The following is a 25,619-nucleotide window of genomic DNA, read 5'->3' as shown; positions in this document are numbered from 1 at the left end:
GTAGGGGCGGTGTAGACGCGGATGCGGCACACCGCGCGACGAGAAGCAAAATAACAACGCGAAAAAATGCCATAAAGACGGCAAGCTGTTGAATTGAACGCGGCCGCGTAGAAAGCACGAAGCAAAGAATAAAAACAGAAAACATGTGGTGAGTAAGACACCTAGCGGGGATAATGCCAGAGTAGTTGGGATCTTTTGGTATCGATTACAATACTTATCACAAATTCGCATCTTTTAGAGTACTACCGTGAAAAAAAAAAAACGGGGTGGCGAGCGAAGGAAGTAGCACTCGACCGGGCAGGCAGGGCGGTGGCGTTTTAGGTATAGAACAGAGTGCTTGGGACGGGTGGCTCTCCCTCCTCTACTCTGTCGAGAGCCAGTCGTCGTCGGTAGTTGTTCACTCAGCGGTCAGTAGTCATGAGTATCCTTATGAGCGGGGTTCTCGTGGGACCGTCGGAGCGCGCGCTAGCTTGGAAAATTCTCTCCCAGGCCGCGATTTTAGAAGCAATTTGAGCATTGTTGATCTTACAGCTCGATCAGGTCGACTCGAGTGGATCACTGCTAGACGTTCGTTGGCTGAGGGGGTGGCAGTGTACTACTATTACTGAACGTCGCCAATAAGGAAGATTCTTTGCGCGGCCCGTTCATTTCAGTTTCAGTTCTAGTGCGTGCGCGAAGGCGTCCGGACGTGCCTGATTTGAAGCCTGTTTGGAGCTTATCGGTGGTAGATTCTAAGAACAAAGACTTGGCGGTCGATCGTTAGAGTCGGTATTGTGTGTGAACGGAAGAAAACCGCGTCTGGCGTCCAGTGTGTAAATTGAATTCAATTTGAATCTGTTTACCGGCGTGTCGCTCTTACAAACGTGTTTCAGTTGATTTTAATTCAATTTGGTCACTCGCAGGGTGTTTGCAAGAATTAAACGGTGAGTTCACAGTTCAAGATGCGGTGGTTTATTTTTGGACGATAGTTTTCTCACATTGCACTAATTCAATTAAGTTGAGCTGTGTGAGCAGAGCACATCATGCGAGTACATTTCGCGCCGGACCGTTATTGCAATTTTATTCATGAATATTATGATGACCTAGAGCTGTGTGAGCTCCGAGCTTCGAGATTGGGCCATGTGTTGCCAGTAAGATTACGATTCTCGTTATTGGGGTAGAGTATGTCCATGGAAGTCGCGTGGTAGCAACAATGCTCAGGGAAAGTAATTCACATACAATACTGCTCTTCGACAGACCAGACGGTGATAAGGGTAGTCATTTGAAAGGAGGTTACCTACATTGATATCGACTGCTCTGCCACTGAACAGATGACGAACTTCCCATCACTCAAACCCGTTACTGTCGACATGCATGACTTTGAACAAAAATAGGATGGTTTTGTAGCTTCGTTGTTATTGACTATGTGCTAAATATTCCCTATAAATCCAATACCAACAAGTGTGCAGTATCCGTGTGATCGAAAGATGATTGTAAATTGTGGAACACATAGAGCATTCCATTCGTTCGCTCTAGTTCAAAACGCATCACTTCTCGAACCGGTCTGGTGTAAGAATCGTTTGAGCTGCGGTTTTGCATTATCGGCGTACTTTTTCTTCTTCTTTTTATTTGTATTGATTTGTATGATACGAGCAGCATTTTGTTGCAGTGTAGGTCTGTTTAATATTACCACAATAAGCTGCTATTGGCCCCCTGGCCCTTAATATAGGCGGTGACAGTGAATTGCAAATGTGCAGTGGATCGATTGAAATGCATTTTTGTTTTCGCTTCGACCAACGACGGCGGACTGTTGCTGGCTCGACGTCGTTACTCTTCTTGCGTGTGTGTGAGTTCTGGCCTTTGGAGTGGGTCCCGTTCCGCGCGTGACTCTGGGTCGACAAGGAAAGGAAGTGCTAGGTGATGGATGGGTCAACGTCGAACGTTTGGACTCGTTTAATCGTTACACAATTGCTTGTAATTTATGGAGCGGAATCAATCGTGACTTACTTGTTGGTTGATGGACTTGACGATGATAAAGTTTTTCTGAAAGGGCTTCGCTGTGATCCATGGTTCGTAAATAGTTCAGTAGATTAACTGCCGATTTAAATTTAGGATTAGGAGTATACGCATGAAAAATACATTGAATGTGTTGTCTGTGTTTTAAGTAGCAGTGGATTATGGATGGAAGCGAATGACGTTTTTATGAATTAGGTTGTAACTGTAAATCAGGAAGGATTGAATTCTGGACTGAGAAAAAAAAATGAAAATTTCGGAGTTAGAGCTTTAAGATTGTAAGGAACGAAAAATTATCATAATTATTTTCAAAATCACATCCAGGGTGTCTACTCATTATGCTTGATAAAATTCACTGAGTTTTCCATAATTTTCCAGGACTTCAACGGGAAATTTGTAGATTTTTGAAGGATTTTTTTTGTAGACGTGAATTCCTTTAAATTTTTCTCAGAATTCCCTAGAATGTCTTCTTTAAGTTCTCTAAAGATGATTGCAGGAACAACCTTGAAATGATACATCGTATTTCTTTGAAATTTACCTCAAAGCTTCGTTGAAAATTTCTTTGAAACTTTCCTCAAGTTTTCTTAGAAATACTCCTAAGAGTACACACTTAGTAAAAATCAAGTAAATGTAAATAAAAAAGTAAAAAGCGGTATTCGGAAATACTCAAATCTCATGCATGAATGAGTTTATTCGCGTCTGCAAAATTCAACTGTGAAAAAATCACCGATTGTTAAAAAATGCATTGCTCTGGCGAATCCCATGTTATTACTGTTTTTTCCTTGATTTGTTTTCCGTCGATCTTGTTTTCCACACTGAGTACCAATGCTACCAACACCTGGAAGACAGCAACCGCACCTAGACTTTACATATCGACCCATGAACTTATGGACCGGGGACCAACGGCTTTACTTTCCTTGATAAAAGATTGTATGTCTCAAAAAATCCTGACGGCACCGACTGGGCCCAGGTCCTTTGGAGTGAGAGGCAGTCACGCTTACCACTACACAACTGACGCCGCTGTTATAACTGTTGTTTTTTACATCAATCGATGGAAAACTAACACAACGTGCATAAGCATGCTATCAATTTCGGTTTGAGCGGTTTTATGAGTTTAAAGCTTGAATGAGTTTTTGCCGTTGTGAGTGGGAATGTCATGGCAGTTACTAAGCTCTCAAAACTGATTTGAAATTTTTAATAAAAAATTACTGGGTGCAGAAATATCTATCTAGGTATATGCGCCCGTCAATTACTATGTTTGACTCAAAAAATCTGCCAAATTAGAAAAAAAAATATATATATATTTAAAATGACATAAGATAGCTGAATCCTAATATTTACATATATTTTAGACATTTTAGCATGTTGGTTTTTAAATGTACTGTTTACGTGGTACATATTTTTTACGTATTGTTTACGTGATACATATTTTATACGTAATGTTTACATATCAGAGAACTTCAAGACACTTCCATTAATTTCAGGAAAATAAAGGAACTTTTTTGGAAGTTCTGAGAAGTTCAGGGAACTCCAGAAAAATCTAGGAAGTTCAGACCTTTTTAGGTCAAGGTTGAAAACTTCAGTGATGTTGCTTAGGAAAATCTTAAGCATTCAGAGATCTTTTAAAAACTTCAGGAAAGTTCCGAGAGCTACAGTAAAGTTTTGAACTTTAAGGAAGTTTTTTGATCCTAGAGAGTAAATTTTGAGAACATCAATGCAGATCATAAATTTCAATAAAATTTCGTGAACTTAGAGATGAAGATCAGAGAATATCACGACCGTTTCATTAACATCAAGCAAATTTCAGGATAAATTGCAAAAATCTCCTGGTAGCCGTCAGAAGAAACTTCTGGAGGAAGTCTGAAAAAAAACTCACTGCCGGAGGAAACCAGAATCACTTCTAGGAGGTCGAAAGAAACCTCTAGTTGAAGTTGGAACTTTCTTCCGGGGGAAGTTGTAGGAAGCATCATAGATAACAAGCACAAGGTTCCGCGGGAAGAATAATGAAATTGCCGGGGAAAATTGGAAGAGCTTTCTTGAAAATATAAAAATAAACTTCGGGGAGTAGACGGAAGGCAGTATAAGGGGCAAGGTTGCAAAGACTCATTTCAGCTAAAATAATGTTTTTCGGAATAACAAAACCAAAAGATGGTATGATGGCATGTTTTACTTATAACTTACAAGAAGAGGTTACAAAGTATGCGTTGGAAACATAAAACCTGTAAATTTTGCTTTCTATGAGTCACAATCAGCGATTTGCTGATTGCTGAGTGAGTGAGTGAGTTTGTGAAAAATCGCTGATTGTGACTCTCATGAAGTGAAATAAACAGGTTTAATATGTCAAACACATTCTTTGCAACCTCTTCTTGTATCCTACCAATTCAAAATTTGATCATGGCATCTAATTATTTCATAATTTAGAAAAACATTGTTTTAGCTGAAATGAGTCTTTGCAACCTTGATAAGGGGAAGTCAGAAAAACGAAATCCAAACAAATCTTAAGAATCTTTCAAATAAAATCTGAAGAAACTTCAGGAGGTAGTTAGAAAAAGCTTCTGAAGGAAGCCAGAAGAACCAAGGATTCAAACACAACATAGACTTTATCCTTGAATTCGTAAATATTGTAGACATTTGGGGGGGATCTTGAACAAACTGTGTCGATATTTTGAGTGAAAGCATTGTGTGAAAAATGGACCATAGCAAAAAGCGCTCAAATTAACTCAAATGTTGCACTGTAAACTCTTCCGTATTTGATATTGAAGGAACCATCGAGTTAGAGAGGATAGCGAGTTACGGAGATACATTTTGGAAACTTTTATGGGAAAAGTGTTCGAAGTGTCCTAGATTTCCATCGAGTTGGGGGGAATATTGAGTTAGGGAGAGATCGAGTAAGAAAGTGTTAGACTGTACGAAAATCTAATCTAATATAAAGTAAAACAAAAGGAGCCAGTACGAGAAAGCAAAGTTAGATAATGTCCAATCACATTGAATATTTCTCACTGTAAAACATCGTCGCTAGAACATCTATAATGGGCAGTACGCTCAACAGATGACGGTAATGTGTAAACGTCAAACGAAAGGGAATTGACTATGCATGCCACAGGTGGTGTTACTACCAACTAAGAAACATTTAAATTATCCGATAGTCGATCAAATTGCAATTGTCTGTTAGTCTGTGGTCCAATCATTTATCTTATCAATATTGATGATTGCACCAAATCTAAGATACGACACAAACATAAAAAAGGCCGGGCCTACTACGTTGTATTTGCCGCAAAGATGAATCTTGGCAATGATTCGAGTTCAAGTACAAATATTCAAAAAACTAAGCATTTCTTGAATCCACAGGGGTGGAAAGATGCGTGGACATACCGTGCCAAACGCTCCGAGCTATATAAATGTGATTACAATAATAATATGCCATGTTATAAATGGTATATAAAATGTTAATGATGGAAAGGTCTCACCATATGAATCCAATGTTTCCAGTAGTTCCATGCAGTCGGTTGCAAGCTACAGGTTAAAAACAATATAAAACCGGTAGCTGATCGTTTTGTTTTGATTTTTATTTACTTTATTTATGACAAAATAATTACCTAGCCGTAGGCTAGTTCATCTCAGCGGTAGCTGAACGATCGTGGCATCTAAAAACTCCCTTGAACAGGTGACATCAAAAGGATCTCACCAAGTTGTTTCTGATAGACTGCTTCTTACTTTTCCGACTTTTCCGTTTTCACAGTAGAAAAAACTTAACTTCCGATGGAATCAATAACAATGGCAATTTTCACTCTATTCAAAACTGAAATGCATTTTTTCCTTGATTTGTTTTCCGTCGATCTTGTTCTCCGTGCTGAGCACCAATGGTACCGACGCCAGGGAGGCAGCTCTCACACCTGGACCCTACCTATCGACCCATCAACTCATGAACTGGGGACCAGCGGCTTTACTTCCTTTCCGAAGGAAGGCGTCGTGATCAGAGATGTTATGCCTCAGAACATCCCGGCGGTGCCGACTGGGATTGAACCCAGGTCTGCTGGGGAAAACTGAAATGCATAAAAAATGACAAAATGATAAACTCTTTGCACACTGTCAAAGATCATTGCACACAAACTCAACTTTGCTCAAATCAAAACAAAAATACTAGCCCATCTGGTGGCTGATGTCATAAGCTTCTAAGAAAATTCTATTACAGCGAACCACATTATTTTAATTGATTTCTTCGCGAGTAAGTCGTCTGTCACTTCGTTTGTGCTTTTACTATTCATTTTTAATATTCACTGAATAGTGAAAGTGATACAATAGTATATCCCATTAAAATGAAAACTTCACAAGCCGTCAAATATTGCCATTCTTTCCGAAATTATTACTGAAAACAGTGAAACGTTGGGAAAAGTTCAGTAAACAAATTCATACACTGGGTATACATGCCTGAGTGGTGCGAAGTCAATAACTTTCAATCTTCAAGTAATTTTGCATGAAAAATATTCATTTCCTTGCCTCAACACCGCTCAAAAATTGACGCCTTTTTTATCCTAAGCTAAAATGAGAACTTGCTCGTGAGTTTATCATTATTTCTCGATTATTTTGTAGAAGGGACGAATCAGCTTTTGTTAGCAATGCATTTGATCGTCGATTTGACGGAACTGGTAGCTCACCCACGCATGTTAAAACTACCATCCGATAGGGGAAAATTTCCCCTACCTGATAGTGGTGTTAAAATTATCGTAAATTTGCTTCATTTTCCGGAATATTTTTGAGGTTTCCATAGGAAAACACCCGGAAAATTCACTCATCGCTGAGTTCCTGCACATTCTGCGATTATGAGTGGTCGATATCATTCGCCGTGTAGCTGTTTACCACTTGTTTATATTAAACCACTTTTTCATATTAAGATTCATTTAGTTTTTTTTGCTCGAAGCTGATATTATAAGATGAGCTTTCTTACACGAATCTCATGGGAGGAGCACAGTGGAGTAAATAAAATAAAAAGCAGATCGAAAGTCCAAAAATACAAGTTGAGTTTATTTTGTTATACAGAATTTTATTTTAGAGTGCGACGTTTATTTCATCGTTCGACAGCTTATTGCCTTTCTAAAGATTTGTTTACTCTTTTTACAAGAGGTACGCATTAACTGTATTTCAAGAGCCACATGTGAAAAGGGCATACAAGCTTTTTATAAACAATCATTTGTAGGCCCTTTTCTAGCCAACCGAGGGTCGCCCACGCAAACCAACAATATTATCGGGAAGAGGAATGCTTCTCCTACCCGCTAATGTTGAGAAAAGGGCATAAGAAGGTTTGTTTACAAAAAGCTTGTATGCCCTTTTCACTTGTTGTTCTTGATTTTAACAATTTTGTGTATGTTAAGGCCCAAACGCAATGTGGGCGGAAGCGGAACGGAAACGGCAACTTTGACAGTTTTCACAACTGGCATAAAGATGTCTAACCGAAGTCGATTTGGTTCTAACTAGTTTTCAATCCAACAAGTAAGCTTCCTCAGATCGAGATTTTCCGGTTCCACTGTCATTACGCTCGCTTACCATGATTTAACGTCAAACGTGCAAGGTACTGTCGCGTGATTTTCAATCATAACCGATTTTTGAAGAAGATAAGATGAGATGGAACGCGAATAAATTAATTTGTTATTTGCCAAACAATGGTTGAAATAAATATTTACAAATTGACTCAAAATGAAAAACATATAGGGGAAATGGATGTAATGTCGGCATAAATGCACCTAATTTGGCCCATACATAAATTCAGCAATCGACTAAATTTTTAATATAGACCAAAAATATCCATTAGTACCGTCCCAATGACGCGTTCATCTAGATAAAATTGATAAATAGCAGATTTTTAGCGATGGGCCCAATCTTAGATCCATAGGCAACTGCCCCTCCTCTAACCTCAGCAACACAAAGGCTTTCAGTGAAATGGCGTTCGGTGAAATGGCATTCGGCCAAATTTTACATAGTAAATTTTTATTCGCCCCTCCCTAGCTTGAATCCTGGCTACGCCCTTGGCCATTTCTTCTAACATTTGAAAGTTATATTCTTCCTGGCATTAGATGCTGATAGAAATCCTTGCAGATGTTTCGTTCCTTATACCCCGGACAGACTATGACTTATATCATGTAATATAGGCTGCCTTGCAATGAACACTCATACATCTAGTTTTCACTGGAAATCCAATGTATGAGTGCTCATTGCAAGACAGCCTATATTACGTGATATAAGCCATAGTCTGTCCAGGGTATTACGCCACTTTCAATATAAACGAGAAAATGTTCGATTCAACTTATTTTTTCTCTTCAGTTTTTGGTAGAGCTACGGGCGTGGTATCAAGTATGTATGTAATTTTTTTCAATGGATAGAGTAAAGTTCAATGGATGATAAATTGAAGTATTTAGTTCCTTTATTTACAAAATCCTAAACAAATCATAAGAAAAGCATGATATCACAATGGGGAGGCTTAATCTGTGCACATATTCTTTTAAAATTGTCCTATATTATTTGTTATTCATTAGGTTGTTTGTCATGGAAACATATATCAAATGGTTTTGATCATGTTTGATGCACTAAGAGTTCCACTGTGAGGTGGATGGAATTTTCTTAGCTACAAAATTTGTTGGAGCTATTTTAGATTGAAGATAGTAAACAAAGGTTATAAATGATTTAAGACGTCATGCTAATGATAATCAGATGATGATGCACAATCAACGGCTTAGCAGGCAACATTGGTGTCGCCGACGCATGGAATGGAGCTCAAACTTCATAACTTATATGTCACAGTGCTTCCCAGAAAACGGTTGCTTGATCATGCCATAAGATTAAGAGATTATAATAATAATTAATTGCTATTTTATTTGATATTTTGCTGACCATCAATCTTTAGCAATCTTTAGTAGCTCAGATATTTTCTTACGGGAATTAGTACCGGACTTTTTTTTATCTCAGAGCAACACAAAAAAGTCTAGAAGACAATGCTCAACATGTTGTGTTTTCTTCTACTGTGCTACCTGACACATAACGGATATACGTTCTAAATATCCATGGGATCGTATACCTTGTCTAATTCTACGTTCATTGTGCTGTGTTTAATTTGGCGAGGTACACGATTCGGCGGATACAACGTACATTTATCCCCGAGCAAAGTCCAGCTTCAAAATGACAGCAAATTGAAATCAAGTTTTGATATCAACATCAAACTGAAATCTTAATTTGATTTCAGTTTACACAATTGACAAATTTGATACCTAATTTTGTTTTCATTTTGCTGTAAATTTGTTCTTCAAAAATATGTTGTTGCGGGTTTGTTTTTATTGCCTTAGCATAACAATAAACTGAATACTTGTTTTGTTATCGACAGGAAAAATTGATATCAAATTTAGATTTCAGTTTGCTCTCACTGATAGCAGAAATAGTTTTCAATGTGATGTCAGAGGAAGATTTTTTGATCTCAATTTTGATATTTTAACCGTTTAACCGACCAAAACGACTGCAACCTGAGTAATCATTATCAGCGAAATCTCAACTTCAAATTTAGATTTCAATTTGATCTCAGACTTTGCTCGGGCTATGAGTCAGGTAGGTAACAGTAGTAATTTTCTTATGAGCTTCAAATGATTTCTAGACAATCAGTTTCTAACCAAATGAGTTCAAATTTTGTGAGGTTAATCAAGACCAATTTAGAATCTTTTGAGCACTGTTGAGCGAAAATCTAAGCTCTAGCATTAGTTCAGTTTGCTCTTATTTTTGTGTGTTTCTCACTTTTCTCAGAGATGGCTGAACCGATTATGTTTCAACTGGTTCAATTTTGTTTATATCTGTTATATATATTGTTAATTCTATCTCGATTGGATGTTTGGTTTCCGAGCTATGAACATAAATATGACATTTTGCAATAAAAAAATATTGATTGGCATTAATGACTTGTGATTCGTCATTTAAATTGTATGAATTATGCATAAACATATTGCAAATGATCCATTAAAAGTTCAACAATGATCCTTGAACTAACTAAATTGATCTATAGAAAATCAAGTTTGCACACTATGATCTATAAATTAGCCATCCCAAGTAACAGTATAGCAGCCTTTCGGCTTTCACTCTGATTTATTGTGGTTTTATAACGGCAATAAGCAATCTCTTTAGTTTAATTACAGCATTCAATATTGCAAATTTGCAAAATTGGTTAGTAGTTCAGTTTTATGCTGTTTTATAAACTTTTTAAAGTCTGACGGTAGAGTCAGAAAGTGTCTGGTTTCAAAAATGAATTTAATGCAGCACTTTATCCCTTCATAACACTGTTCAGCTAATCAATCATAAACAAGCTCAATATTTTTTATTGATAGCATGACAAAATACTCCATGAAGGTATTTATCATTATAAAAGCAATTATAAAACCGTTAGGTACCAACCGGAATCAAAAAGCATATATTGTTGCTTTTCTAATGTCCATAAATTGTATCATAAAACTCCTCAGTGTTTACAAATTCAACTAAAAAGATGGATCCACTGTCGACGGAAGGGAATAGAAATCCAATTCCAGAACTTCCTGAGAGGCCCAGCAGCTCTGACAAAACCGGTCGACAACAACACACCATCCTTCTCCAGAAATTGTATTTGCATCAGTGCCACACTGGGATTGCGAAAAACTGCCGACAGGTGCTTCAGAAGCTGTCAGTCAGGTGGAAATTGGCTGCCTTCTGAACTAGTAGCGGTTGCATTCGGCGAAAGGGTTAACTGTTGCAAAAAATCCAAGCAAGCGCATATAAACTTCATCGCATCATCCGGGAGAAGGGAAACTTTTCGGGAACGATTGTGCTTCCACCTGTTCCAAATTATATTGATACACTTCCTGATTAACTACTTCCAATAGAAAACAAAATCGCCTTTATCGAGGATGTCACACAACTTGTTGATCCAACGCTGGAGTAGAACCTCGTTGCAATGATCACACATCAAAACAATCGAAAGATAAATAAATTTTGACGTTTAACTTTTTCACCATTAATGCCGTCATAAAACTAAACAGAATAGGATCATGCAACATGGCTTCTGATAAAAACAATTCAGTCTAAAAATTAACGTCATAAAAGCCGCATTTGGCACAGTTTATTCTCAAATGGCTTATAGAAAATTAATGTTTATTAGACTGATGCAAAATTTGACTTTTACGCTCCACAGTGCTTAAATAGTTTCAAATCGGGTCCTGATTAGCCTCCCAAAGTTACAACTCATTTGGTTAGAAACAGACTTCGCACAAGCCATTTGAAGTTTGCATGTAAATTAATATGGGAAATCTCAACTTTTTGTTCATTGCCTTCTAGTCTTTTTCCATATTAAGCTGCGAAACAGTTCGATAGCATTCTTATAGAAAATTTTCTCAGCTACAGCTTTGCTGAAGATCGTTTCTATGTAAAACGAAACTGGAAAAAGTTATTAATTATTTTAGAGATTGGTAAACTTATGACATGATTAAGCAGCTGATCTGTAGGCAACACTGTATTTTGCAGTGAGACATAGCAGCCGTAATTTTTGTGTCCTATTCAACGCCCTAGAAACACCAATGTTGCCTGCTGAGCAGTTGATTGAGCATGATCTAAAGACATCAGCACATTGAACCATTGATAACTTTCGATCCTCGCATTTAATCAAAAAGCAAAGTTGTAGCTGGGAAAATTTTCTACAAGTACATATGAAAGTTTTTGAAGCAGACCGATATGGTGAATTATTAGATAGACATGAACAAAAATCTTGGTTTTACCATAGTAATTCCCATACAAACTTTAAATGGTTTGTGCCATCTCAGTTTCTAACCAAATGGGTTAATTTTGAGAGGTTAGTCAGGATAGTGGAATCGTTTAAGTATTGTGGAGCGAAAATTTCAAATTTTGCATCACTCTAATGTTTATGCTACCGCCATAGTTGAATTGCTTCAACTGATTTTTTTTTCTTTGCTTTGTTTTCCGTCGATCTTGTTTTCCGTGCTGAGCACCAATGCTACCGACGCCAGGGAGGCAGCTCCCACACCTGGACCCTACATATCGACCCATCAACTCATGAACCGGGGACCAACGGCTTTACTTCGTGATCAGAGATGTTATGCCTCAGAACATCCCGGCGGTGCCGACTGGGATTGAACCCAGGCCTGGTGAGGTGAGAGGTAATCACGCTTACCACTACACCACCGGCGCTACTTGCATCTGATTTTTACTACCTACAGTTTTCAAGATATTTTTTCTTAAAAAATAAATTTATTCTCATCAATCCACCAATGAGCAATATATATTACGAAAATCATAAAATTGTCTCAGCTGGGCGCAATGATTAATATAAAAAATAACTGTATTTTGATTCTTAAATTAAAAAAAAAAAAAAAAATTGTACGGTCTTCCGGAGCACATTTTACACTAGATTCAATTTGTTACCTAAAAATAGATCACAATGTGGAAACTGATTCGATAATTTTGGTAATTCTTTCACTTGAATGATGGGGAAAGTTATGAGGATTTGTGACAGCATCATGTTTGAATAATTAACACAGTGGGGTGGCTCCCTACAAAAGTCGGTCATTGTTATTTTTCTAACTTTTTTGCGTTGAAATGTGTTTAGACTGTCATGTAATGAGTATTTAGTGAAGATTTGATTTGAATAGTCGTAAAGTAAAATATTGCGTTAGATTGATCCAAAAACTTACAATGGAGAAAATAAGATAAAAGACAAAATTAAATAAGTTTCTGTTAAAATAACTAAAATCTATCATCAAAGTTCTTACTTTTTAGCGATTTGATATTTGTAAAGTTATAGATGCAATTTTGTTTATCTATCATCTATCAAAAACGTTGTTTATATGAGTGATTGTAAGGACCATCTACGATTTTTTTTTGAGAATAATGAGATACCAAAAGAAATTACAAAAATTAGCAGAACTAGCACAGTTTTTCACAAATTTCTATATTATTGATACGTAATGATACGCATCAATGTTGCAGCACATTTTATGCTGCAAAATGGGTTTCGCAAAATTGAACTAATTCTTTAGAGTCCAGCTAATCATGTCAATAGTCACTTTTGGTTCGTATCTTTGATATACACCTTCTTGTATTTTTGATATCATTTTCCAATATTTTTTGAAAAATCAAAATCTATCACAAGGTTTTTTAATGGCGGTAAGCTTTGCGTTAAGAAGATTTAATAATAACCTTCTTAAAAAGCTTCATCTGGATGCTAGACCGTCACTCCGCACAACATAAAAAAAATAAAACGGACAGTACAGCAAATCTGAGTAGCAACGCAGTAAAGGAGTAATTTCCCATGGTTTATGGATCAAAATTTAAAAATGTGTGTCCAAAACACTACAACTCTATATTTACGTGTTACTTGCCTGGAGGAGGATCCAGGACGACTATGATGAGCGCAGGCAGCGAAAGGCAAGACCGTGTTAGAGAGATCGATGGCTTTATAGTGCCTTTCACGATGCGTCCTGGGATTGAGGATCCAGTGTTCAAATGTTCTTTAACATTCGCATACACCGTTTGAAAAATTCATGTAAATTTGGCCAACATTTACACGAGATTTCTTGTAAATCTAAGCGCAAAATCACGTAGATCAGAAATTTTGTATGCAAGCTTGTAAACAAAGCTGGCGTTTATGCCTACTATTGCTCAAAATTTAACGTCATAGATACCAACATAAGTGGAACTAAATGGAAGATAACCTTTTTTGCTGTTTTATTTAAGCATTCCGCTAACAACCCTATTTCATTAATTAAAATTAACAGCGCTGGTGGTGTAGTGGTATGCGTGATTACCTCTCACCCCAGCAGGCCTGGGTTCAATCCCAGTCGGCGCCGCCGGGATGTTCTGAGGCATAACATCCCTGATCACGCCTTCCTTCGGATGGGAAGTAGAGCCGTTGGTCCCCGGTTCATGAGTTGATGGGTCGATAGGTAGGGTCCAGGTGTGGGAGCTGCCTTCTTGGCACGTCGGTAGCATTGGTGCTCAGCACGGAAAACAAGATCGACGGAAAAAACAAACCAAAGGAATAAAAAAAAAATTAATTCAAATCGTAAATAGATTTTACGCGTAGGTTCAAATTCATTTTTTTCTGTGTTTGACCTGGAGTAGTACGAGCAAGTATCACACAGAGTATAATCAGAAATTATACTTGCCTGGGCAAGTTAGTCGGAAGACCTCTTCACAACCCTCAGCCACAGAACCGAAACGACTATGTTGAACGTTGTCTGCACAAGGCCGGAGTGGGTTGAGAGGATCAGGGGCATTCAAAAAGCTTTCCACGGGGCGTCTCGGTTAATCACCTGACTCCGTGGTAGGCGCAGGCTGGGAGGTGGAACATAACAAGGCAGATTCTGGATGAAATCTGTCATAGTGAAATCCGTTGCTGCAAACAGGAGGAACTTCAGGAAGCGAAAAAGTACTAACAGATTGATACTGAGCGAGCAAGTTGGAAGTCCTCATCATCGGATCCGAACACTGGAACGGAACGACTCGGATGGCAGGAACAGTCAGAAAACAGGTTATGAGTATTTTTTCGCGACTACGATCTTGAATGATTTGAATTGCAGTGCACATTCTTCTTGACCAGAGGGAATATCTTCGGCTCCTCACATAGTCAGATGTGCTTAGCCAGCTGAGCCAATGCTTCGTTTTTCAACCTCGGGTGAATTCGAGAAAGATGCAACTAGAACAATGCCTCCGGTGGAGGAACGTTTTTTGCAAGTTATTGTTTTAACACTTAATTTATTCCAAATTCAAATTATCACATCTAGGTGCTTCAGCTACTACAGTAACTTACCAGCCTTAATTGTTATGATATATATCTAAGTGTGTTTACATTGTTTTTGCTTTGGCAATTCAGTATTTTAAACAGGTTTTCTATACATGCATGCCAGAATAACAATTAAACTAAAACTAAATCTAATTTAAATATAAAGGGAATGAATCGTTGCGATTGACGATTGCAACGATTGTTGCCTGAATTTTTAAATTATGTTCATGAGCATTTGTTCTACAGTCTCCTCGACATTATCAACAACTGTACACAAGCGGCAGCTTCAAAATCATCTTCAGAACTATGTTCTAAATCCTTTGAAGTGCTTTTTTTTTCCTGGTAGTGCAACAACTAGGCCATATTGGCATAGCAGAATGCATGGCCAGTCCGCATCGTGCTCTCTTGCCGTGCGGATCTATTTGCTTTTTGCTGAAGGAAGTGTTACTACTACCTAAAGCTACAACAAATTTAAACAGCACTTTTCAGTGCTCAACCTGTAAAATTTCTACCTTGTTCAACTTTATTCCTCTTCGATCCTTGTTTGGACCCTACCCGAGGTAATCCTTCTTGGATATCGATTTGGAAAATTCCTCTTCGATCCTTCAGATTCTTATAGTAATCTGCTTGGAAGTCGATTTGGATAAAAATTTACAGCCGCCATGGCGCCTAAACGCAAAAGAAAGGGGCAAACTCTTGACCCCCCTTCTGAAGAAATTAATTTGAGTAATCAATTTGATTTGCTCACGGATGATGAGAATGATCCATCATCCAAGAAAAATTCTAGTAAACTTTCCCGGCTTAATGCCAAGAAGGAAAAGATTCCCCCTATTGTGATAACCACTACCGATTTCCATGCTCTTCGCATGGAACTTTTGAATTTCGTGAAAGTTAAGTTTTCACTACAAATTGGACGTCGGGGTGAATGCCGTGTATTGGCTGAAACCTTGCACGGATTTAAATGTCTTCTCAAGTATCTTACTGAGAAGAAGCACAAATTTTTTACTTACGACACCAAAACTGAGCGCGTGTTCAAGGTTGTCATGAAAGGACTGCCCAGTGGTGAATCCCTGGATCAGATCAAAGATGAACTGGCAAAATTACTTGGAGTTGTGCCACTCCAAGTAATCAAAATGAAAATGAAATCCCGTCCTGGCGATTCGCGCAACGGGATTTCTAATGATTTTTATTTAGTTCACTTCAAGTCTAGTGAACTAAACAACCTTAAGGCCTTAGAAAAAGCTAGCCTTATGCTCCATGTCCGAGTGAAGTGGGAACACTTCAGGAAGACTGGAGGAAATTTCCAAAACCTCACCCAGTGCCGTAAATGCCAGGGATGGGGTCACGGAACTAAAAATTGCTACATGCCAGCTAAATGCATGAATTGTGGTGATTCCTCTCACGCAAAGGACGACTGTCCTGTGAAGGAAGATCCTAAGAAATTTAAATGTTCAAATTGTGGTGAAAACCACAAATCCAATTTTTGGGAATGTAAAACTCGCAAAGCGATCCTACAATCTCGTTCTAACCGACAGGTAAGAAACGCTCCACGTTTCCGACCAGGTACAAATTCCTCTGCTGTTAACAACGGTCAGCGAGGAACAAATTCTACATTCGTACCCGTAGGTACAAATATCACCCCTGCTTCAAATTTCTCATCTGTACCTACTCCCCTCGCTGCTAACAATGTTCAGCGAGTTAATGGAGCTACCTATGCTGCTATTGCAGCGGGTAGAAATCAAAATACTAACCAAAGTAATTCTAACGCAAATTTTGACAATTTTGATTTAGGAAGCATTACTGCCCCTAAAATGGAATTTTTACAGAAATCATTAATTGACATGATTTCTGATATGCTTAAATCTAACTCCATGTTTGATGCTATTCAAACTGGAGTAAAATTTGCAAATAATATTGTCATAACTTTAAAATTCAGTAATGGATTTTAAAGCATTAAAAATTGTAAATTGGAATGCTCGATCTCTTAAAGATAATGAAGACGAGCTATTTAACTTTTTGCGAATTCATAACGTGCATATTGCCGTTATAACTGAAACGTTCCTCAAACCTGACCATAAGGTTAAGAAGGACGCAAATTACTTGATTTATAGAAACGATCGTCTTGATGGACCCTGTGGTGGCGTTGCCATCATTATTCATAGACGAATCATACATAAAATTCTTTCTTCATTTGAAACCAAAGTTTTTGAAACTTTGGGAGTTTCTGTTGAAACAAAATTTGGACAACTTACGTTTATAGCTGCCTATTTGCCATTCCAATGCGTAGGCCAGCAAAAGAATTTTCTCAAGGGTGACCTCCAGAAACTTACCCGTCATAGGTCTAAATTCTTCATTATTGGTGATTTCAATTCAAAACACCGCTCATGGAATAATGCTCAAAGCAATTCCAATGTTAATATTCTGTTTGATGATTGTTCTGCAGGTTATTACACTATTCAATATCCAAACAGCCCAACATGCTTTTCTTCCGCAAGAAATCCCTCCACTATTGATTTGGTCTTAACTGATTCATGTCAACTTTGTAGCCAACTGGTTACCCATGCTGACTTCGGTTCTGATCACCTTCCAGTAACTTTTGAAATATCCCAAGAAATAATTTGTAATCCCAACAGCTCTACTTTCAATTACCATAGAGCTGATTGGGAGCAATATCGAACATTTATGGAATATAACTTCGATCCAAACATTCCTTTGCAAACCAAAGATGAAATTAATTATGCTCTTGAATCTCTGACTACTTCTATAGTTGCAGCAAGAGCTGCCTCAGTACCAAAATGCGAGGTTAAATTCGATTCAATTATAATAGACGACGATCTTCAGCTCTTGATCCGTCTTAAAAATGTTCGTAGAAGACAATATCAAAGAACACGCGATCCTGCCATGAAGGTTATCTGGCGGGATTTGCAAAAACAAATTAAAAAGTGATTCTCTGCCCTGAGGAACAAAACTTTTGAAAATAATATTTCTAAATTAGACCCGAGTTCCAAACCCTTTTGGAAACTCACAAAAATTTTGAAAAAACCTCAAAAGCCTATTCCAGCGCTTAAAGAAGGTGGTAAAATTTTGATCACAAATTTGGAAAAAGCTCAGAAACTTGCTAAGCAATTCGAGAGTTCCCATAATTTCAGTTTGGGTCTTACTAGTCCTATTGAGAATCAGGTTGCTCGGGATTATCTGAATATTTTCTCTCGGGAAAATATTTTTGATGATTCCTGGGGGACTGATTTGGACGAAGTAAGGTCTATAACTAAAAAGTTTCAAAATATGAAAGCTCCAGGTGATGATGGAATTTTCTATATCCTCATCAAAAAACTCCCAGAGAGTACCTTGTCTTTCTTGGTAAAATTATTTAACAGATGTTTCCATTTGGCATACTTTCCTGATAAATGGAAAAATGCAAAAGTTGTTCCAATTTTGAAGCCGGATAAAAATCCAGCTGAAGCTTCTAGCTACCGCCCAATAAGTTTGCTTTCTTCAATAAGTAAACTTTTTGAAAAGATAATTTTGAATAGAATGATGCTTCACATCAATACGAACTCAATTTTTGCAGATGAGCAGTTTGGATTTCGCCATGGGCATTCAACTACTCATCAACTCTTAAGAGTTACCAATTTAATTCGTTCTAACAAATCGGAAGGCCACTCAACTGGAGTTGCTCTTCTAGACATAGAAAAAGCATTCGACAGTGTTTGGCATGAAGGTTTGATTGCTAAATTGAAAAAAGTTTAATTTTCCACTTTATATTATGAAATTAGTTCAAAATTATTTAACTGACAGAACTCTGCAGGTAAATTATCAAAATTCAAAATCTAATCGACTACCTGTTAGAGCAGGAGTTCCTCAGGGTAGCATTCTTGGGCCTATATTGTATAACATTTTCACTTCGGACCTCCCTGATTTGCCTCAGGGTTGCCACAAATCTTTGTTCGCTGATGACACAGGCATTTCCGCTAAAGGAAAAAGTCTTCGTGTTATTTGCAGCAGACTGCAGAAAAGTTTAGATATTTTCTCTTCTTATTTACAAAAATGGAAGATTTCTCCCAACGCTTCCAAAACTCAACTTATAATATTTCCACATAAGCCTAGAGCTTCTTTTTTGAAACCTAGTAGTAGTCACATAGTCACTATGAACGGAGTTTCAATTTCCTGGTCAAACCAAGTGAAATATCTTGGATTAATACTTGACCAAAAATTATCTTTTAAAGATCACATTGAGGGCATTCAAGCCAAATGTAACAAATATATAAAATGTTTGTATCCTATTATAAACAGGAAATCCAAACTTTGCCTGACGAATAAACTTCTAATATTTAAACAAGTTTTTAGACCGGCCATGCTTTACGCTGTGCCAATATGGTCTAGTTGTTGCACTACCAGGAAAAAAGCACTTCAAAGGATTCAGAACAAAGTTCTGAAAATGATTTTGAAGTTGCCTCCCTGGTACAGTACTACCGAGGTACATAGAATTTCGAATGTTGAGACTTTAGAACTAATGTCCAACAAAATAATGAATAATTTCAGGCAAAAATCGTTGCAATCCTCAATTGCAACGATTAATTCCCTTTATACTTAGATAAGATTTAGTTTTAGTTTTTAGTTTTAAGATATCAATTGTTATACTGACATGCAGGTTAAAAAACCTGTTTAAAATACTTAATTGTCAAGACATTAACAATGTAAAAACACTTAGATATATATCATAACAATTAAGGCTGGTACGTTACTGCAGTAACTGGAGCACCTAGGTTAAAAATGAAATGTAATTTATTTTGAATTTGAAACAAATAAAGAGTTAAAAAAAAAAAAAAGAATGCATGGCCGGTCTAAAAACTTTGTTTAAATATTAGAAGTTTATTCTGCAGGCAAAGCTTGGATTTCCTATTTAAAAGAGGATACAAATCTTTAAAAGCTAATTTTGGTCAAGTACTAATCCAAGACATTTCACTTGATTTGATCTTTGAGTTCCGTTAATAGTGACTGTGTGATTACTACAAGGTTTCAAAAAAGAAGCTCTAGGCTTATGTGGGAATATTAAAAGTTGAGTTTTGGAAGCGTTGGGAGAAATGTTCCATGTTTGTAAAATAGAAAACATCTGTTATATAATTTTACCACGGAAGACAAGGTACTTTCTGATAGTGTTTTGATGAGGATATATAAAATTCCATCATCACGAAGAGCTTTCATTTTTCGAGACTTTTTAGTTAGTTACCCAGGAATCATCAAAACAACCTAGTTCTGAGCAACCTGATTCTCAATAGGACTATCAAGACCCAAACTGAAATTATGGGAACTCTCGAATTGCTTAGTAAGTTTCTGATCTTTTTTCCGAATTTGTGATCAAAATTTTACCAGAGAATTGCTTTTTATTTTGTTTTTACAAATCCCGCCAGACAACTTTCATGGCAGGATCGCGTGTTCTTTCATATTGCCTTCTACGGACAATTTTTAGACGGATCAAGAGCTGAAGATCGTCGTCTATTATAATTGAATCGAATTTAACCTCGCATTTTGGTACTGAGGCAGCTCTTGCTTCAACTATAGAAGTAGTCAGAGATTCAAGAGCATAATTAATTTCATCTTTGGTTTGCAAAGGAATGTTTGGATCAAAGTTATATTCCATTAATTTCCGATATTGCTCCTAATCAGCTCTATGGTAATTGAAAGTAGAGCTGTGGGGATTACAAATTATTTCTTGGGATATTTCAAAAGTTACTGGAAGGTGATCAGAACCAAAGTCAGCATGTTATCGCAATTGGCTACAAAGTTGACATGAATAAATTAAGACCAAATCAACAGTTGAGGGATTTCTTGCTGAAGAAAAGCATGTTGGGCTGTTTGATTATTGAATAGTGTAATAACCTGCAGAATAATCATCGAACATAATACTACCATTGAAATTGCTTTAAGCTTATTCCATGAGCGGTGTTTTGCATTAAAATCAACAATAATGATTAAGACCTTTGATGGGTAAGGGTAAGAGTAAGGTGTGACCTTATTCTTACCTTGAGAACATTCTTTTGCTGGCCTAAGCATTGGAATGGCAAATAGGCAGCTATAAAGGTAAGTTGTCTAAATTTTATTTCGACAGAAACTCCCAAAGTTTCAAAAACTTTGGTTTCAAATGAAGAAAGAATTTGATGTTTGATACGTCTTTGAACAATGATGACAATGCCACCGCCAATACCATTTCTATAAATGAAATAATTTGCGTCTCATTTTAACCTTAAGGTCAGGTTTAAGGAACGTTCCAGTTATAACGGCGATATGCACTTAATTAACTCTCTAAAACATAAATAGCTCATCTTTATTATCTTTAAGAGATCGGGCATTCTAATTTAAATTATGAATCAATACATTATATTCAAACTACGATTGCAGTAATTGTCAAGGTCGGACGAACAAAATGCCGGCGCCGGTGGTGTAGTGGTAAGCGTGACTGCTTTCTCACCCCAATGGGTCTGGGTTCAATCCCAGCCGAGGTCGGTGGGATTTTTCTGAGGCATACAAATCTCTGGTCACGTCTTCCTTCGGAAGGGAAGTTAAGCCGTTGGTCCCGCCCCATGTGTCATGTGTGTTGAACGGGTGCAATATCCTACGCAGGTGTGGAAGCTGCCTTCCTGCACATTCGATTGCCGTCAATGGATGGCAATCGATGTCCGTCGGTGATTGGCACTAGATTGCGGAACAGAAACCGACGTTAAATAAAGGAAAGGAAGACGAACAAAATATCCTTTTTGTGATTGTTGTGGGGACGCACAGATTAACACAGTTCCCAAAACACAAAAGTCCCACTAATATTCCTTCCATACTTCCACCTGATTGCAAGGACGTGGTTGGCACCGTTATTGAACAATTAAATTTAGAGTAATTGAAACTTGTACACTCCCAAACCCATTCAGCAGATTCATTGTGAAATTTCACTGGTTCTGTTCAATCAGAGAAGTAGCAACCATTGATATGTGCAGTTAGTCTAAGCGAAGCTAAGCTAAGCTAAACAATTGTGTTAAATTCGAATGCTTCAATAAATAAAACTCATGCGTGGCAGACCACACCCTTCAAACGTTTCAACCACACGAGCTACTGAGCATGCAACGTTTCGATCAACGACAATAGAAACAAGTACGGTATTTAGCACTCATGTTCCACTCAGTCCCAGCAGCAGTTTTAGCGGTTGCTGCCTGCTGGCCATACGTTCTAGTATCAACATTACCGGCGATTGGATATAATGTGTTGTAAATTTCAAAATCACCCGCTCGACGATGAACCATTAAGAAAGGTGCAATTTGATTGCGCTCCGATTAAGCATTTCTGTTGCTCAGAAAGATGCAGTTTGCTTTGAGGTTAAATTTGTTAACCGCCTACCTAAAACGTGAGTTTGATTACTTCATGTAGTTAATTAATTTTTTGCTCAGTTGTTTTTTTTTCTACGGTCTTCACATGTATCCATAAATGTATGTTTGTTTTAAGGAGAATGCATTCAGGGACTTTTATTAGGGGAAATGCATGTAATTTCGGCTTTTTGGGCCCATACATAAATTCAGCAATCGACTAAATTTTCCATAGCGATCAAAAATATCCATAAGTATAGTCCCAATGACGCGTTGATCTAGATAAAATTGATAAATAGCAGATTTTTAGCAATGGGCCCAATCTTAGATCCATAGGCCAGCATTAGAGCCATTTCCCCTACAAAGGCTATAAGAAATCCTCAATTACATTTGATGTCCACGCCATTTGATTTTTCTGCAGGAAGAACTTCTCTGCCGGAATCAGCGGTTCAACAAATAGAAATAATGCCAAAATGTTGCGATAAAACATTGAAAACGATTAATTTCTTCCCTTGCAATCTGAAGCTAGTGTCCAGGCGAAGGATTTGTGAGTTGTGCAGTCAAAAAAAAAAGAGGTGACAAATTGGCGTTTAGTATCATTATTTGCAAAAACAGATTAGGCTTTCATGAAATCGAAAACCCCATAGACCACAACGTACTTAATGGATCACCCACAAGGTGTGGGAACGACAATAAAGATCTAGTACCCTCAACCGTCATAAACCACTGGAAAAGTGGCTATGCATTCTTAGAAGCAATCAAGTTCCCATAAAGCTGCAACAATGGCTGTAAATGGCAGGGATTGCAATCGGTCATGACCAAAACCTATGCAATTATAGGTACTGGTAGCAAAATATGCTAATGTCGTTGTCGTCTTCGAGGTATTTTGAATAAAAACAAATGGACAGAAGATCGTCATCAGCGACCTTCAGCACCGTTAGCGCCGCAACATCCGCGTTTTACGTTTTCATCGTATCGGGCTCTTGCGCTACCCTACATTCGAGTTTGATGTGCTAATCAGGTGATTCTGGTTTTTTGATATGCATAAATTTTTTACGGTCGAAATTGGTGAAGACCGGAATTGACGTGATGCTCACTTGGAGCCATCCATATACCACGTCGTCAGAAAAAGCATGACTTTTGACTACCCTCTCCCGCTCCGTGGACAAGCGTGGACATAGGCTCGACCCCTACTCCTCCCCTGATTGCCACGTGGACATTATTTTTTGTCAAATTATGCCAATAAAAGATTCGTGTCGTGCGAAGTTTTCGATTTTAAGGAGATACCTAAAGCGAGCCTTAGCGTGATACTTCAAGAGCACAAATGTCAGCTTCCACAACAAGCAGAGAGTAGCTATTTCAGAATTGTGTATTTTTTAGAAGCTAACATTTGTGCTTTTTAAATTTCATGCTAAGGCTTCCTTAGAGTATTACCTTAACTATATATTGTTACGATCAGTACTTTAAAAGGGATGACTAGATGTTAGATTTCCTCCCTTAGCTCAGTAGGTAAAGGCGCAGCTACAAAGCAAGACCATGCTGGAGGTGGCTGGGTTCGATTTCCGGTCCGGTCTAGAAATTTTTCAGGTTGGAAAATTTCTCGACTTCTCTGGGCATGATTGTACTTGCCATACAATTATACTAATTAAAAAAATTGTACAGGCATCGAAAGCTCTCAATTAATAACTGTAGAAGTGCACCTAAAGGGCGAACACGAAATTATTGCGACACAATCAACAGGGCATAACTTTTTTACCATTGGGTAAAAATCAACCAAATTTTGCACACTTTCTCATTGATGTGTATTGTGTACATGCTGTCAAACTCGAAGTCGTGTTTTTCGATTCAACGAAAATGGAGGTGAACCAACGCGAGTTGAGAGAACAAATTCTTTCCAAACACCTGGAATTTCCTGACCTGTCGCACCGGCAGTTGGGAAAAATGTTGAACATTCACCATTCAACCGTCTCCAGAGTGTTGAAGCGGTTCCAGGAGCGGTTGACGTTGGACCACGGCAAAGGAGCTGGAAGAAAACCGGGACCGGAGAACAAAAAGACGGAGGGAAAGGTGAAGCGGATGATTAAAGCAAATCCCAACGTCTCAAGCCGTGATTTGGCTAAAAAGATCGGCATGTCGCAGAGCTACGTCCAGAATGCAAAGAAGAGAGCTGGACTACATACATACAAGGTACAGAACTTCCCAAACCGCGATGAGCGGCAACAATCGACGGCTAAAACTCGGGCACGGAAGCTCTACGAGAAGATGCTGACAAAATATGGCTGCTGTGTGATGGACGACGAAACGTATATAAAAGCCGATTTTAAGCAAATTCCGGGGTTGGAGTTTTTCACCGGCAAGAGCAAGTTCGATGTGGACGACAAATTTAAGAAGAAGAAAATGTCGAAGTTCACCACCAAATATCTCATTTGGCAGGCCATCTGCTCTTGCGGACTGAGGAGTGAGCCTTTCGTGACAAAGGGCACAGTAAATGGCGAGATCTACAAATCTGAGTGCCTCGAGAAGCGCCTTTTGCCGTTCTTGCAGCAGCATGACGAAGCTCCGCTATTTTGGCCAGATTTGGCATCATGCCACTATTCTAAAAGTGTCCTGGAGTGGTATGAGGCCAATTCTGTCCATTTTGTTCCAAAGGACATGAATCCGCCAAACTGTCCGGAGCTGCGTCCGGTGGAGCAGTACTGGGGAATAATGAAGCGGGAACTTCGGAAGAGCAAGAAGACAGTCAAAGATGAGAAGGACATGTTAAGAAAATGGAAAAAAAACTGAGAAACTGGTACCGGATGACACTGTTAAGACTTTGATGGAGGGCATCAAGCGAAAATGCGTTCAATTTTACACTCAAGGCTCCATCGATTAACTTTTCTTTTGATTTTTGAAGTAAATATATGTATAAAACTACCCTAAAATTTTGGTTTGATTCTAAACATTATAAGAAAATTGGCATGACATTTTCGGTGTCGCAATAATTTCGTGTTCGCCCTTTAAAACACTAAATAAGCTAATATGCAATAAGCAATCAGTTTGAAATGCGAATAAGAAGAAAACAAATGTTAGATTACCGTCCAAATTACATGGAAAAGAATGAACTAAATGTTTACACTAGGTAGTTTATTAGCACTTATATGTTATATTTTGTGCTAACGCAAAAACTACACGACACTCACGCGTCTTGTGAGTGTAGTTTATTCGCACTAATTGTTCCGGTAATGAAAGAGGCCGCAATGTAAATCCATCGTAGTTGGCTGAAAGTTGATCCCGATGCCTGGGAATCCTACGATTTGTGAGCCATTTAGCTCCCAGCGTTACGTTCTACTCGTTTATCCCCGGTGGTGAATTCAGCCTACTCTGACGGAGAGTTCTCCCGGCTTCGGCTTTCAGTTCGCACTTGTGTGAACACATTACTACTTTCTATTTGGTCTTCTCGCCATTTTCGCTGCAGCGCTGACATGATCTGCGTTACTGCTCTG

The 25,619-nt window shown here is 38.1% G+C and overlaps 1 long non-coding RNA gene across 1 annotated transcript in view; it reads left to right on the top strand.

Moving 5' to 3' along the window:
• The first annotated feature begins 566 nt into the window (after positions 1 to 566).
• LOC135711952 (uncharacterized) overlaps positions 567 to 25,619 on the top strand; it is a 77,356-nt gene continuing 52,303 nt past the window's right edge. Inside the window, exon 1 of the long non-coding RNA XR_010518515.1 lies at positions 567 to 923. This is a non-coding gene — a long non-coding RNA (uncharacterized LOC135711952). The remainder of the gene's footprint in view (positions 924 to 25,619) is intronic.

The sequence above is a fragment of the Ochlerotatus camptorhynchus genome, unplaced genomic scaffold, assembly GCF_037179485.1.
Source record: "Ochlerotatus camptorhynchus isolate MF236.1 unplaced genomic scaffold, CSIRO-AGI_Acam_v1.1 ptg000038l, whole genome shotgun sequence".
NCBI classification, from domain to species: Eukaryota; Metazoa; Arthropoda; class Insecta; order Diptera; family Culicidae; genus Ochlerotatus; species Ochlerotatus camptorhynchus.
Note: the sequence above shows the minus strand (reverse complement) of the source record. Positions and strands in the feature narration are given on the sequence as shown.